The sequence below is a fragment of the Taudactylus pleione genome, unplaced genomic scaffold (genome assembly GCF_031769625.1).
Source record: "Taudactylus pleione unplaced genomic scaffold, aTauple2 ptg000610l, whole genome shotgun sequence".
NCBI classification, from domain to species: domain Eukaryota; kingdom Metazoa; phylum Chordata; class Amphibia; order Anura; family Myobatrachidae; genus Taudactylus; species Taudactylus pleione.
Window position 1 is genome coordinate 1,728,715 of NW_028285012.1, and position 14,505 is coordinate 1,743,219.

Consider the following 14,505-nt stretch of genomic DNA (forward strand, 5'->3'; position numbering starts at 1 on the left):
AGGAGGTGAAGAGAAGTGAAACCTAGAATGAAGCAGAAGTGGACACTTTTTCCAGAGCTTTTCACCATCCAAGTCTCTGAATATAAAAAAACTCCAGCAGTAATGCGTGCTTCTACACGATGAGACTGTGGGGCCTGTAATAAATGACTCATAGATCCAGACGACCGACCTGTGAAGAATACCAAATCTTCACTCATCTCCCAACCGCAAACAGGAATTGCACACACTCACCACATGGGAGTGTAAGGAACTGGGAGAAAGAGGGGGACCCAATCTGTAGTGTGCTTACCTTGTCCTGCTGACCTCCGGGGAGAACATAGGTTGCACCAAAGGGGTGGCTTTAATGGCCATCTTTTTCCAAATGGGTTCCATGCCACTCCTGAATTTGCCACTATTTTGTTCTTTGTTGCCTCTCACCAGCCTTGACACTCACTGTCCTCCTAACTCCTGCTCATCTTCACCTGGACAGCAAGGGAGCAAGTGTAAGCTCTTTTACCAAAGAGTCCCCTTGCCACCTGGTCATAGTCATCTATCGTCTTTCTGGCACCTTCTCTCTTCTTGCCAGGGGTGCCTCTTCTCAGCATCTTCCTTTGGGAGCTCTTCTTGCCGGAAGATGTACCCTCTCGCATGCTAGTATGAGTCATCATCGCAGTCGGGCAATGATACTGGCTCTCCGAGGTGGTCTTCCATTGGTTGAACTTGAATCTTTACAGACCAAAACCTGAAGATCCTCAGAAGCTTACCAGATCAGGCTCCATTATAGACAGCTACTTCACAGCTAGACCCTTTATTGCTCAAGTAAGTGAATCGTCTTTCCCGGCTGGCTCACCCTTTTCCAACGCCAGGTGCAATTCTTCTCAACCTCTGGGCATCTCTTCACAGGCTTCGCTGTACTGCCATCATGTTAATTCACTATGTGTCTGCATGGACTTTAGCTGGGCATGGACATATAACTTGCTCCTTTTGTTAGGAGCGTTAGGCTGCCAGTGACAGGGAGAAAACTCTTGCAGTGGAGAGAGGATTTTAGCTGGAAATCTAGAGGAGCCCCAGCATGATAGATTACGCCAGTGCACCATTATGGGGCTGATTCTGCATCGAACGCTATGCCGATGGTGGGCAGTGGAGTGATTTTAAACTGTGCATGCTTTTAACTCGACATGCACCTATGTCCCAATTGTTAGCACACAGTGCTGTAGGACTATTTCAGATGCACGGTGTCCGAAATGTATTCAACATTTTCTGGGCGCTCCTGGGCACTGACCTGGGGTGTCTAATCGGACGGACAGAGATGCTGTGTCTTATGGAAGTGTCAAGGGGATGTCCCTGAAAGTGGTTGTGTACAAAGGCGCTTCATTGGAGGCCATACTCAAAAGGAGAATCTGCACCTAGCATAGGGCTGGCGCAGGTTTTGATGGTGCAACCATATGGTGGTGTCTAATGTGGGCGTCTCAATCCTTGCACATTTGGGCACATGGCTGTACACCTGGGAAGGGCTTTGTAGCGGCATTAGCATGAAGTCACAGATGCTACAGCGTCAAAAGACGCAGGCACACACAGCTGTGGCCTCTCAAAATCGCTGCGGTATGCAGTGATACATAGTGATAGTTACTGACCCACTGCCACTAATAGACCCCTCGATCAGTGAATGAAACGAAAAACCTTTTCGCTACTGCAGCTCTTGTGTGCACTGAAGATTGCAAGAGATAAGACTACATGCTAAATTTAATTATCAGGCTATGTAATTAATGTGTTTTTAAAACGTAAAGCAGTGATGTCCACTGTTGTAAGGTATAGGCCATATATCTGACCAATACTGAAGCTGGAAGCGATTACTAATATGATGAATTCCAGTAAAATGTTGTAACTGAGGGCTAAGGCAGTTAGGGACTGGTGTGACAGTCCGGTATGATCCCATCTGGCTTCCACCCTGTGTCCCAATTGTTCCACTTCCCTGGTATAGATCCAGTTGGTAGGATGTACACTACAAAGAGACTTAGAAATTACCGTCAATCTGCTCTAATTAGGAGGACGTCGGCAGCACTCTATGGGGTTTGCTAAGAAAGGGCAAACATGCAGTGCCCCATTGAGCTCTAGTTTCCATATATTGAAGCCCTAGTGCTGGCCTCATGGACCTTTCCCAAGCTCTCTTGGGTCCTAATGTGCTTCCCCTCCTCTCTGAATCATACCAGACCCCAGGCAAGAGTTTCTTATGGCAGTTAAATCCTGGTTGGGCATTCTTCATGTTATTTATTATATTTCTTTTTAATATTATTTTTCTCATTTGTTTGCCTGCACAGTATAGTGCTCTTCCAGTACTTACAATGTGCCATGCTTTCCAGGCTCAAGTAACAGCAGTACAGTTGTCATGGACCTTCCCTTTTATATTTCAGGCATATTTGCAGATAATCAGGTTCATCTGTTTATGCCGAAGGGCTGCAAATCCACCCAAATACCAACATAAATGACCATACAGATGGGAATTTCCTGGGCTATTGATGCTTTTCTCCTTGTGTGCTTTCCATTTGTTTGCCCCTTTCCATTCCCTCCAGATGTTTAGTTGCTTGGTTGTAATAGATTACGGAATACTGGAACCTTTACACTTTCTACCTCGTTTATGGTCAGACACGCACCTATTTCTGTTTGCAGAGAATCTGCTTTTCCATCATGTATATACACACCGAAAGTGCGTACACCTGATATACACCTGTCTACTGTACCGTGTTTGAGCTGGATGCAACTTCAGATGCATCTAATGGTGCGTACACATGGGACGATCGTCAGCGATAACGATATCTCTGAAAGATCTCCCTTTAAAAATCCTGGTGTGCTGGATGAACGCTATTGTTCATCCACACACCAAAAAAACACCAATGACCCACGATCAAAAATCGCGTACTCCTATGGAGAGATAACGATATCGTCCAGGATGGCCTACATGCATGGCCGATGAATAATATTGTTATCGTCCATGCGGGAACACGCAATGAACAATATGAACGCGCATTGAATGATAAACGATAGTGTTATCGTTTATATAGTTCATTTTTATTGTACCGTGTGTACGCACCATAACTCACTCAACATATACATATTAATAATACGCATTTTGTTTTCACGCCACAGTTCTCTACATATGAGCGTGTGTACACCTCTACCTCTTCATGAGCCCCCTTGTTAGTAACTGTCCCTCCTTCTAGCAATAACCACATAACAATCTGTCCATATATTATAAACTGAAACATGATTGCAGGGAAGAAATCTTGATTAAAAGAAAATTACATGCAGTAGGGACTAAGGGGGTTTACAGGGAGAAGTTAAGCTATTGGAGTGTAACACTTGCTAAACTGGTCACCAGTAGGACAGACTAACCTATTGTTTATCTCTGAAACGAAACCATTTGTCTTATACAGACAAAACAGAGGTGCAATGGCTGCAGTGGTGCACATACATACAGTAAGTGATGATAAAAGTACATATATGAGTATATACAGTAGATCTCACAGAGTATGCAGGTGCAGAAAACTCCACACATCTGTCTCTGGAGAACATATAGGGGTCTATTTACTAAACAGTGTTAGGAGAGAGTGAAAAGTGATAAGAAAGTGATAAGGTGCCAGCCAATCAACTCCCAACTGTCATCTCACAGGCAGTTTGAAAAATGACAGTTGGGAGCTGATTGGCTGGTACCTTATCACTTTCTTATCACTTTTCACTCTGTCTCCTAACACTGCTTAGTAAATAGACCCCATAATATCATGTCGGCCTAAAATAATTTTCACATTGAAAATAGTACGATGAGGCTCACAGTCTGTGATTATAAGGCATTACTGTTGCAGTATACTGTAGTTTTAATTAAATTTGGATTATGAGCACCACCACTTAGGTATCAATAATACAGTAGATTTAAAAGAGTATATAGCTCATCACACATGATCAATTTTACATTTTAAACACACTTGCCTAAAGCCACTTCTTGGATTAGTCTGAAACAACTAGATGACAATCCGATCGCATGGGGTCTGATTGGGCAGGATGGAAAATCATGTTTGCTGATGACTAAACCTACAGTAGGTACACACTATGCAATAATCATGCTGATAATCTGATTTTTGGGTGCTCTCTCTGACAATCTCAAAGTATGTCTGCAGCACCCAGCTCCAATTCATTCCAAAAGCAGTCGGATCGGATGAATGGTTCTGACCTGCTGCACGACATTTCCGAATCCCGATCATCTGTTCCACGATAGTTCACTGAAAAACGTCAGCTTTGTGACGATCTTAGGACCTATGTAATTGTTCAGATCAGAACAAGAAATCACTCAGAAAATGTTAAAGTCTGTAGGATTGTGAGTGAAACTGTACTGTACCTAGCTTTATAGTGGCCACTGCACTTTATCATCAGCAGACTAGATACATTGTCCTATCAAGTTCCTGCCCAAAGACTGGCTTAATTCTGTTCCTTGGTATTCGCGCAGAGAAAACAGATGGCAACATATACACAGGGCCGTCGAAAGCCAACAAGGTCCCGGGTACTGGGACACCCTCAAAGTGAAAGCGGCAATGTACGCTGCAAAAGTGGGCAATGTCCCCCACAGCAGCTGACCCGGGGCCCCTCCATCAAGCTCGGGCCCCAGTAATTAGCATCCTTTTTCCTCCCTCTTAGTACCCTGCTGCATAAACAGCCAGCTTTAGTTACTGTATATGTAGTGCAGGGATCACACATCATGTTAAAAAAATGTTTTCCTCAGGAATGGCTCCTGAAAAGGTCTCCTTAGCAACAGAGAGGAGAGAGTCAGATTTTGCATTTTACTATAACTAGCAGTGTACTAAATTGTTTTTTTTTGTTACTCCTTAATGCTTTGTTGAGAATTTTATCTTTTTATCTGCAAAGTGTGGACTGAAAGCCACATGCTAAACCTCCGTAGAAAGAAATAACGATGGTTACCTAATTATATGAATTACACAGTTTAATTATATTCAGATGCGCACAACACATTTATTAATTGCACTAGTGTATTCATTATTCAGTATGTCTCTTATTAATTCTTTGTATAAATCAGACTACGGCTTTTTGCATATTGTTCCGTTAGTCTCCTGTGACTTGATGTTACTAAACTCAATAGCTTTTTTTTTTTTAAATACTTCAAGTAAAACTAGGCATATACTCTAGCCCAGTTTTTTTTTGCAGAACTTACCCCTATGGGGGGAATTCAATTTGCCCCAATATCGGAGGTGAAAAAAAAGGTGGTGGCCTCGGGTGTTTAAGGCCCGGGACTATTCAATCACAGCCCATTTTTCTTGCACGATAAATTTCCTGTTATGAGGTGTTAACACATAGAGGGCCCCATATGTGTGTAAACTCGTTGTCTATGTAAAATAGAAGCTCCTGGTATTTATTATTGATGTGAGCACTGTGTTGTCTGCTGTGATACAGCAGCGCTATTTTCCCTTCATATATCCATTAAAAATGACTGCCGTGTGTATTTATCAACAAGCAGTATTTTGAACTTTTACTGTTCGTTGGTGTAATTGAAACTCTCCAGGGTGCAGTAGCTGTTATCAAGCGCTAGGTCCCGGCAGACCCCCCCTTCCTCCCACACCAGCCACCACTCCACCCTACAGTGCACAGCAGCCGGTGGCCCCCACTTCCACATCAGCTGGCAGTCTCCCCCTTCCTTCCTCCCACAGCAGCAGCCAATGGCCCCCCTCCCACATCAGCTGGTAGTCTCCTCTACCCCTTCCTTCCTCCCGTAGCAGCAGCCGGCGGGCCCCCTCCAGGATCAGCTGGCAGCATCCCCCTTCCTCCCACAGCAGCAGCCAGTGGCCCCTCCTCCCGCATCAGCTGGCAGCATCACCCTTCCTCCCGCAGCAGCAGCCAGTGGCCCCTCCTCCCGCATCAGCTGGCAGCATCACCCTTCCTCCTGCAGCAGCAGCCAGTGGCCCTTCCTCCCGCATCAGCTGGCAGCATCACCCTTCCTCCCGCAGCAGCAGCCAGTGGCCCCTCCTCCCGCATCAGCTGGCAGTGCTCTCTCCCCCTTTCTTGCTCTTGCAGCAGTAGCCGGCGCCTCCCCTCCCGCATCAGCTGGCAGTCTATCGCCCCCCCCCTCCCACAGCAGCTCGGAGTCTCTTCTCCCCCTCCATTCCTCCCGAAGCAGCAGGTGGCACCCCCTACTGCAGCAGCTGGCAGCATCCCCCTTCTTACAACAGCAGCAGCCGGCACCCCCCCTTCCACATCAGCTGCCCTCTCGCCGCAACCTCTCTCCCCAGCCCTTCACACAGCAGCGTGTGCTGGGCTTGGAAGTGAGGTTGCTGCCGGGCAGGTATCCTACAGGGGAGCCAACCGGGTAGACGATGTATGCGCCAATTTCAGGAGGATAAAAAAGTTAATTCACCAGCGTTGCCGGTACAAGAAAAACAGAGCTGCCAAGTTTATTTACACCAGCGCTCGCAGGCGACAGCATCATTAATGAATACAAGTTAGAAAAAAATACCACAGCGAGCAGAAACGTAAGATATGACTGCACTGAAAACTCATTAATAAATGGAGCCCAGAATACGGGAAAAGTTCCCGGACCTATGTGTTAACCTACTGTTTGCACTCGATAATAGGCTAGTTATCGCTTATATATTTTCGGATTTGCTCAGACCCTAAAAGAAATATACGCTAATTGCAGCCTGCGGGCTGCATTCAGAGCTAATTAAATATACCCAGCGTATCAATTAGCCCGCTGTAAATTACCGGCTAATTGAATTCCCCACTAAATATCAATAAAATCACTACTATACCCTCACTTCTTCCTCAGGGGCCTCCCAGAATGGGCTGATTTCGCCTATTTCTTCTCTCCCTAGTTTCATTTCTTTTTTTCTACATGTTGTTGTGGCCCCTACTGTTCAAAGCCGCTATTCATGGCAATTTACAGTGGGGGACAGGGATAGAGTGACACGATTTAATACAAATTGCATCATACAACATCTTGTTTTCCCACTTCGGGAAATGGGCGGCACTGGGAGACTGAAGGGGATGTGGGGAGGTTTGTGTCTGCTGATGCTGCTAGTGATCAATTCAAATTCTTTCTTAAGCTGGGTACACATTAGCCGATGTGTACCCAGAGCGATATTGCCGGTGACGGGACCTGGTGGGGGAGCCGGTATTGGCAAGTGCATATACACTTGCCGATGCGGGTAGCGACGACAGGGCCCTCGCTAACGGCATCCCCCATGCATTTAGGGCCGACGGAGGATGCCACCGATGAAGCATGGGAGCACGCATCGACAGCGACATAGCGGGTACACACTAGATGATGTGCTCGATATCTAGTGTGCACCCAGCATTACTGTTCTGACACATAGATTGTTCTACTGTCTATCTAGCTATTTATTTGGTTTACATATAGAAATAAATAAAACAAGAAATATAACAAGAACGAGACTTGTCTTATGGCTAATATCACACAGGGATATGTCAGTATCATTTACAAAAAAAAAAAAGCTACAAAGAGAATAAAACATCTCAGAATTGTTATAAATGAAGAAAGGACTTTTTCCCTGGTACACGGAACATGGTAGTGACAGTCACTTGAAGAACTTGCAGCTAGTATTAATGGGAATCTTGAATAAGTAATTACAATGTAGAATTCGCTCTGTCAAGTGATTGTAGCGCAGTTTAAATCACATTGACGGAACACTGATGGCTTTCCTTTAAAATTGATCTTAACTACACACAGAAGAGGTGGCCATTATGGGGCTGAAGCCATATTTATCAGCCTGTTGTGTGCAAATGACTGTGATTGTACTACAGAGCCCGGAACGGTATATTTTTCCTGCAATGAATTCTCTCTTCATTGAGCTGAAATTGCAGATATTGGAATTACTCTAATTGCATAGCAAACGTAAACTATGAGATGTGACCTGTGTGGTATATACCTAATGAAAAGTGTGCATATTTGACATTTAAACCAGCTCCAGAGACATATCATGCTCCACAGAAAATCCTTTGCAAGTGAAATCCTTTGCTGCCACAAAAAGCAGATTTTCTCAAGCTTTTTTTTTTTAATAGGTCAAGCAGAGAAGTGCGAGTATCTAATTAGCATGAGCCTGCTGATTAACATTAGCATTTTGATTATAAATCCCATTTAAACATATTACATTTATTGGTATAGCCCTACTAAATCTAAGCTGCATATTACAGACTGATATTACAAATGCAGTGGGGTACTTTTCGATTTCCTATATTCCCTAATTTTGCCAACGCACATTTTTAACATATGAATAATGGGAAGCTAAACCCCGAAGTTGAGACGCATTGGACTCCATTTGTGGGATGGTGTAATGTTACTTTAAATTAGGGATGTGCAGGTTCGGATAGGTTCGAGTTTGCACGTGGAGTTCGGATTTTTCCCTCCAAAAAAACGGAACTCAGAAAGAAGCAAAACGTCATCTTGCACGGACGAACATCATCATTCCTGGACTTTTTGCCTCTTTCTGAGTTCCGTTTTTTTGGAGGGAAAAATCCGAACTCCACGTGCAAACTCGAACCTATCCGAGCCTGCACATCCCTACTATAAATCTGAGTTATCCTTGATAATGGCATTGCATCTGCGTCTGTGCAAGCAGCTGCTATACAAATGTTGCAGCAGCCCTGCGTATAAAGGGCCTTATTCAACTACGGACAGAATTGCAAAGCTGCTCGCAAGCAGCTTTGCAATTCTGTCTGTGCAGATGTTAATGCAGATATGGTAATGCAGCAGGAGGCATCACGCCTACTGCTGCATTACGTATCCGTGCTGCGTTGTCCAACGCAGCATCGGATACTCTGCGGAACATCGGCCGGCTAAGGTGACCCATGGGGTATGCAGTATAATCCATATGCTTATAATTTAGTGAAGATGGGGGGTGAAGATTCAGCGGTGAGCGCTTATGCTTACAATTGAATAATTATTTATCCACAGGAGAGTCACAATTGGCTCTGCCTTCAGGATAGAAGTGGGGTCACGCAGCTGGTCGCCACAGATGAGAGGAAGAAGCCTGGAAATCTCCGTCAGCCGACGGAGATCCTGGCCTCTTCCTTCCCCCCCGCCTGTTTCAGGAAACAAAGGGCATCACCGCCCCCATCCCGCCCACAAGCCAGTCTATGTGCGGAATCGCAGATTCATCATGCGCCTGCGCAGATCACTAACGTGCACTGCTGAATAAGGCCAAAAGTACACAGATGCAGCATCGGTTGCAGATCATTATATTGTTGCAGTGCTGAGTAAGTCTACAGTCCCTCAAGTGAGACGTTGGAACCATGTTTCCTGTGTACGGCATCGAAGACGCAGGTGGCGACACGCCCTGAAAACGCTCGTGACACGATTGCGTTTTTGCCGTCTCCACCTCCCCCAAACGCTGCCGGCCTGTCAATCGCACCGCAAGTAAAAAGTCACAGCGAGCAACTATGGTAAATAAGTTTGATGCATGCGCAGTGCGACTTAGACACGTGTAGTTTACTGATAATCGCTCAACTGGGAAAACATTGGTATAGTGTACTTGTCTGAATCAGGCCCAGTGCACAGTTGGTAAGTCGACAATGGAAAGGCTTTGGCAGTGTTTACGGTGCAGGGGGGTTGCTATGGGATCTTGGCTGGCGGGATGCTGCTGGTCAGAATACTGACAGCGGCATCCTGACAGTCAGAATCCCGACACTAGGTAAGGTCCCTAAACGTTAACCTTTACCCCTAACCCTCCCTCTTTGGTGCCTAACCCTAACCTCCCCCTAGTGCCTGAACCTAACCTCCACTTGCCTGCACCCTAACCCTCCCCCTAGTGCGTAACCCCTATCCCTAACCCTCCTCTAACCCCCCATATTTACCTTCAGGATGCCAGTGGTCAGGATACTGGGGCCGGGATCCCGATATTGCCACGCCATACTTTTAATTTGTCAAAACAAATTTAACCACTTTTAAACGCCATACTCCTGTGTGTTGTGTCTTATTATAATTATTATTAAGCTTTATTGAAGTTTAACACAATGGAGTCACCAACCATTAAGGAGTTTATGCTTATTTTCTAGCATTCAGAAACTTACAATTACCTATAACAGTATATCGCCGAGCTCCACAGCAAAATTTGGGTGGAGAGCCTGCAATGCCACCCAGAGTGGATTCCCTGAGGGAAACGGAGGCCTCGGAGGGGAAAGGGTAACCTGGCTATTCCAGGACCATAGTGCACCCTCTATTGTTTTGCCCATGTTTGGCACTCATAAGGAATCAGTAGTCACTTCTAAAGAGGGGGCTTTGTCTGGGGCAGGTCATCATATTCACTTCTGGATGGCGACCTACTTTATGGGGGGAGGTACTGGCTACTGGGTAAAGAGGATTGTCCTAGAGTAACAATCCCTATAAGGGAAAGGCACAGAGATGCCTAGCTTGTGGGAGATGAGGGGTCTCTGGTGCGAACATCTTATGCAGAATACGTTACTACAAGACTCTAAAGGGCCCATTTATCATTGCCTATTCGAGGTATAATCCCCGAAGCCTCAAATATTCAGTTTCCCCTGGATGTATTAAGGGGGGGACTGCAGCAAGTATCGGAGATACCTGCAGCGATCCCTCCATTCCCGCAGGCAGCCGCATCCCCCATCGGAGCCCGTGTCCCTGTATGTGCCGGGTGAAACATCCGGGCGCTATGATCGCATATTGCAATACGATCATGGGCGGTACTGTCATGCCCAGATCGCATTGCAATAGCGATCATTAATAAATGGGGGGCCTAAGTAATTAGCTCATGCTGCAGCACAATACAAATTCTAATAATTATATCTCAGTGAGCGCTGTGACTTGTAAAATGGCATGCCTGCTACTGCTTGCACCGGCAGCTAATGAGGTTACTAAATCTGACCAATTAGCGTGCCACTTATCCGGGACTTTTACTGTTTTCTCAGTCAGTGGCAGATATTTTCAGAGAGTTCACAGTCAGCGCGGTCAGAATCTGTCAAACTGGCATTCTACATCACCAAGTTACTATTACAGTACCTGCACTGTTTTAATATCATATAGAGGAATGCAACCTCTGCAGTGAAGCGGGCGATGGAAGGGATTTCTCTGTGGCAGCTTAAGGCTCTCAACTTTAAGAGGAGAATGTGACACTCAGAGGAAATTTTAAGCATGTTTTAAACCCGGAGCAAAAATATGCAGTATAATCCATATGCTTATAATTTAGTGAAGACGGGGGGTGAAGGAGATTTAGCGGTGAGCGCTTCTGCTTACAATTGAATAATTATTTATCCACAGGGGAGTCACAGTGGGCTCTGCCTTCAGGATAGAAGTTAGAGATATATTTATATGTTTAAGGATAAATTAGGAGAGCCATAACGTTGAAGGGGCTCAGGAGGGGGGATTTAAATAACCTTAATCTTGTCATTAGCGAATACATTACATTATACATTCTGGACATCCATTTACTACTGTTTGTGTGCTGCCTTTAAGGCGAGCTAAACCTAGAAAACAAAATATGATTAATTAATAGATTATATTATCAGTTAATTATATTGCAAACAGTACAAACATATTACTGCTTTATTGACTGAAGATGATTTTTATTGTATTTATATATATACAGTCAGGTGCATAAATATTGGGACATTGACAGAATTTTCATATTTTGGCCTCTATTCACCACCACAATGGCTTTGAAATCAAACAAACAAGATGTGCTTTAACTGCAGACTTTCAGATTTAATTTGAGGGTAATTACATCCAAATCAGGTGAACGGTGTAGGAATTACAACAGTTTCTATATGTGCATCCCACTTTCTAAGAGGCCAAAAGTAATTGGACTATCAACTCAAAAGCTATTTCATGGACAGGTGTGGGCTATTCCCTCGTTATTTCATTATCAATTAAGAAGGTAAAAGGTCTGGAGTTGATTCTAGGTGTGACATTTGCATTTGGAATCAGTTGCTGTCGACTTTCAATATGAGATCCGAAGAGCTGTCACTATCAGTGAAGCAAGCCATCATTAGGCTGAAAAATCAAAACAAACCCATCAGAGAGATAGCAAAAACATTAGGTGTGGCCAAATCAACTGTTTGGAACATTCTTAAAAATAAAGAACGCACCGGAGAGCTCAGCAACACCAAAAGACCCGGAAGACCACGGAAAACAACTGTGGTGGATGACAGAAGAATTATTTCCCTGGTGAAGAAAAACCCCTTCACAACAGTTGGCCGAATCAAGAACACTCTCCAGGAGGTAGGTGTATATGTGTCAAAGTCAACAATCAAGAGAAGACTTCACAAGAGTGAATATAGAGGGTTCACCACAATACGTAAACCATTGGTGAGCCTCAAAAACAGGAAGACCAGATTAGAGTTTGCCAAACAACATCTAAAAAAGCCATTACAGTTCTGGAACAACATCCTATGGACAGACGAGACAAAGATCAACTTGTACCTGAGTGATGGGAAGAGAAGAGTATGGAGAAGGAAAGGAACCTCATCAGTGAAGCATGATGGTGGTAGTGTCATGGCCTGGGTATGTATGGCTGCCAATGGAACTGGTTCCCTTGTATTTATTGATGTGACTGCTGACAAAAGCAGCAGAATGAATTCTGAAGTGTTTCGGGCAATATTATATGCTCATATTCAGACAAATGCTTCAGAACTCATTGGACGGCACTTCACAGTGCAGATGGACAATGACCCGAAGCATACTGCAAAAGCAACCAAAAGAGTTTTTTAAGGCTAAAAAGTGGAATGTTATGCAATGGCCAAGTCAATCCCCTGACCTGAATCCGATTGAGCATGCATTTCACTTGATGAAGACAAAACTGAAGGGAAAATGCCCCAAGAACAAGCAGGAACTGAAGACATTTGCAGTAGAGGCCTAGAGCATCACCAGGGATGAAACCCAGCGTCTGGTGATGTCTATGCGTTCCAGACTTCAGGTTGTAATTGCCTGCAATGGATTTGCAACAAAGTATTAAAAAGTGAAAGTTAGATTTAGGATTGTTTAGTTTGTCCCATTACTTTTGGCCCTTAAAAAGTGGGAGGCACATATAGAAACCGTTGTAATTTCTACACCGTTCACCTGATTTAGAGGTAATTACCCTCAAATTAAATCTGAATGTCTGCAGTTAAAGCACATCTTGTTTGTGTCATTTCAAAGCCATTGAGGTGGCGAATAGAGGCCAAAATATGAAAATTCTGTCAATGTCCCAATATTTATGCATCTGACTGTATATATATATATATATATATATATATATATATATGTGATGTAAGCTAAAACAAATATTTTTTTCTCACATATTCCCCATCTGTACTTATATTAGCACCAATTTACCATTTTTCTTTTTCCAGTGCGTTCTTTTTTTTACAGCCAATTAAATAAATTAAATAAACACATCTATCAATGGGCCGGATTCACTACCATATGCAACTGTGTTACGCACGCAGTACAACTGCGATAGTATGCTAATTCATTGCAATCGCTATCCCTTCGCAACACAGCACAAGGACGCCCAGTTTACTCAGCACACACCCGTAATGTTTAGCAAGACTGCGAAACCATCGGTACAATCGAGTACCATCGCAGCCTCACGTACGCTTGCACAAGCCCCGACCTTACTCAGAAATTGCTAACTATGCTATGAGACCTCAGACTGCGTAGGCCATTGCAGTGGTTAATTTATGCACACCCCAGCAACAGCATGCGAATGCACTGGGATGCCTGCGATTCGCAGACCACCCCCCCATTACCACCCACAAATGACACGCGCAGTGCGAAACAATCGGCAGATTGCGTGCGTAATCGCACTTGTGTATGGTAGTGAATCAGGCCCAATAGCATGCTGTGCTTCTTGTTTCCTTTAGGAGTGTGAGTGCTTGCAGAAAGAGAGACACTACTATGGTGGTTGCCACTAATGGCACTTACCATTGTATTAAGGTGTGATGGTGAATTCCATTGCTAAGACATTGGCTTGGATGGCTCCAGGTTTACCTGCTCCACCTGTTTTTCAACCAATATCATAGCTTTAATGGGCCCCTACTTCATTCTTTGGTACTGACTTATTCGGACCTTGCTGCAGTGCCCCTAAAAGGTCACTTTATAGATTGGATTTGCAGAACCAGGAGGGAACTGTGGCACCACGGTAAACAAATGAGGCTGGCTGGGTCACTCCATTCTATTTGTTGATTCACCAAGGAATGCATCATCCAGATAAAATCTGATGATATGCAAGGAAAAACCCATGTATCATCAAAAAGGTCTGATTTATTTTATATGGTGACTGATTGTCTGACCACTTTATTATATTTTACCTTTAGCCATGCTTGCTGCAACTTAAGGAAGGACGATCACCTCATTATGCTAATATCCCACCTCAGTCCACACCAATTAGCAGTGTTGCAGTTTGCAATTACCCCCTAAGAACTGTGCAGGAGGAGTAAGGAGATTTGCATAGTCATTTACACACTGCGACCTAAGTCATGTGCTGGAGTGGAAGTACAGGAGTGTTAAAAAAAAGTCCA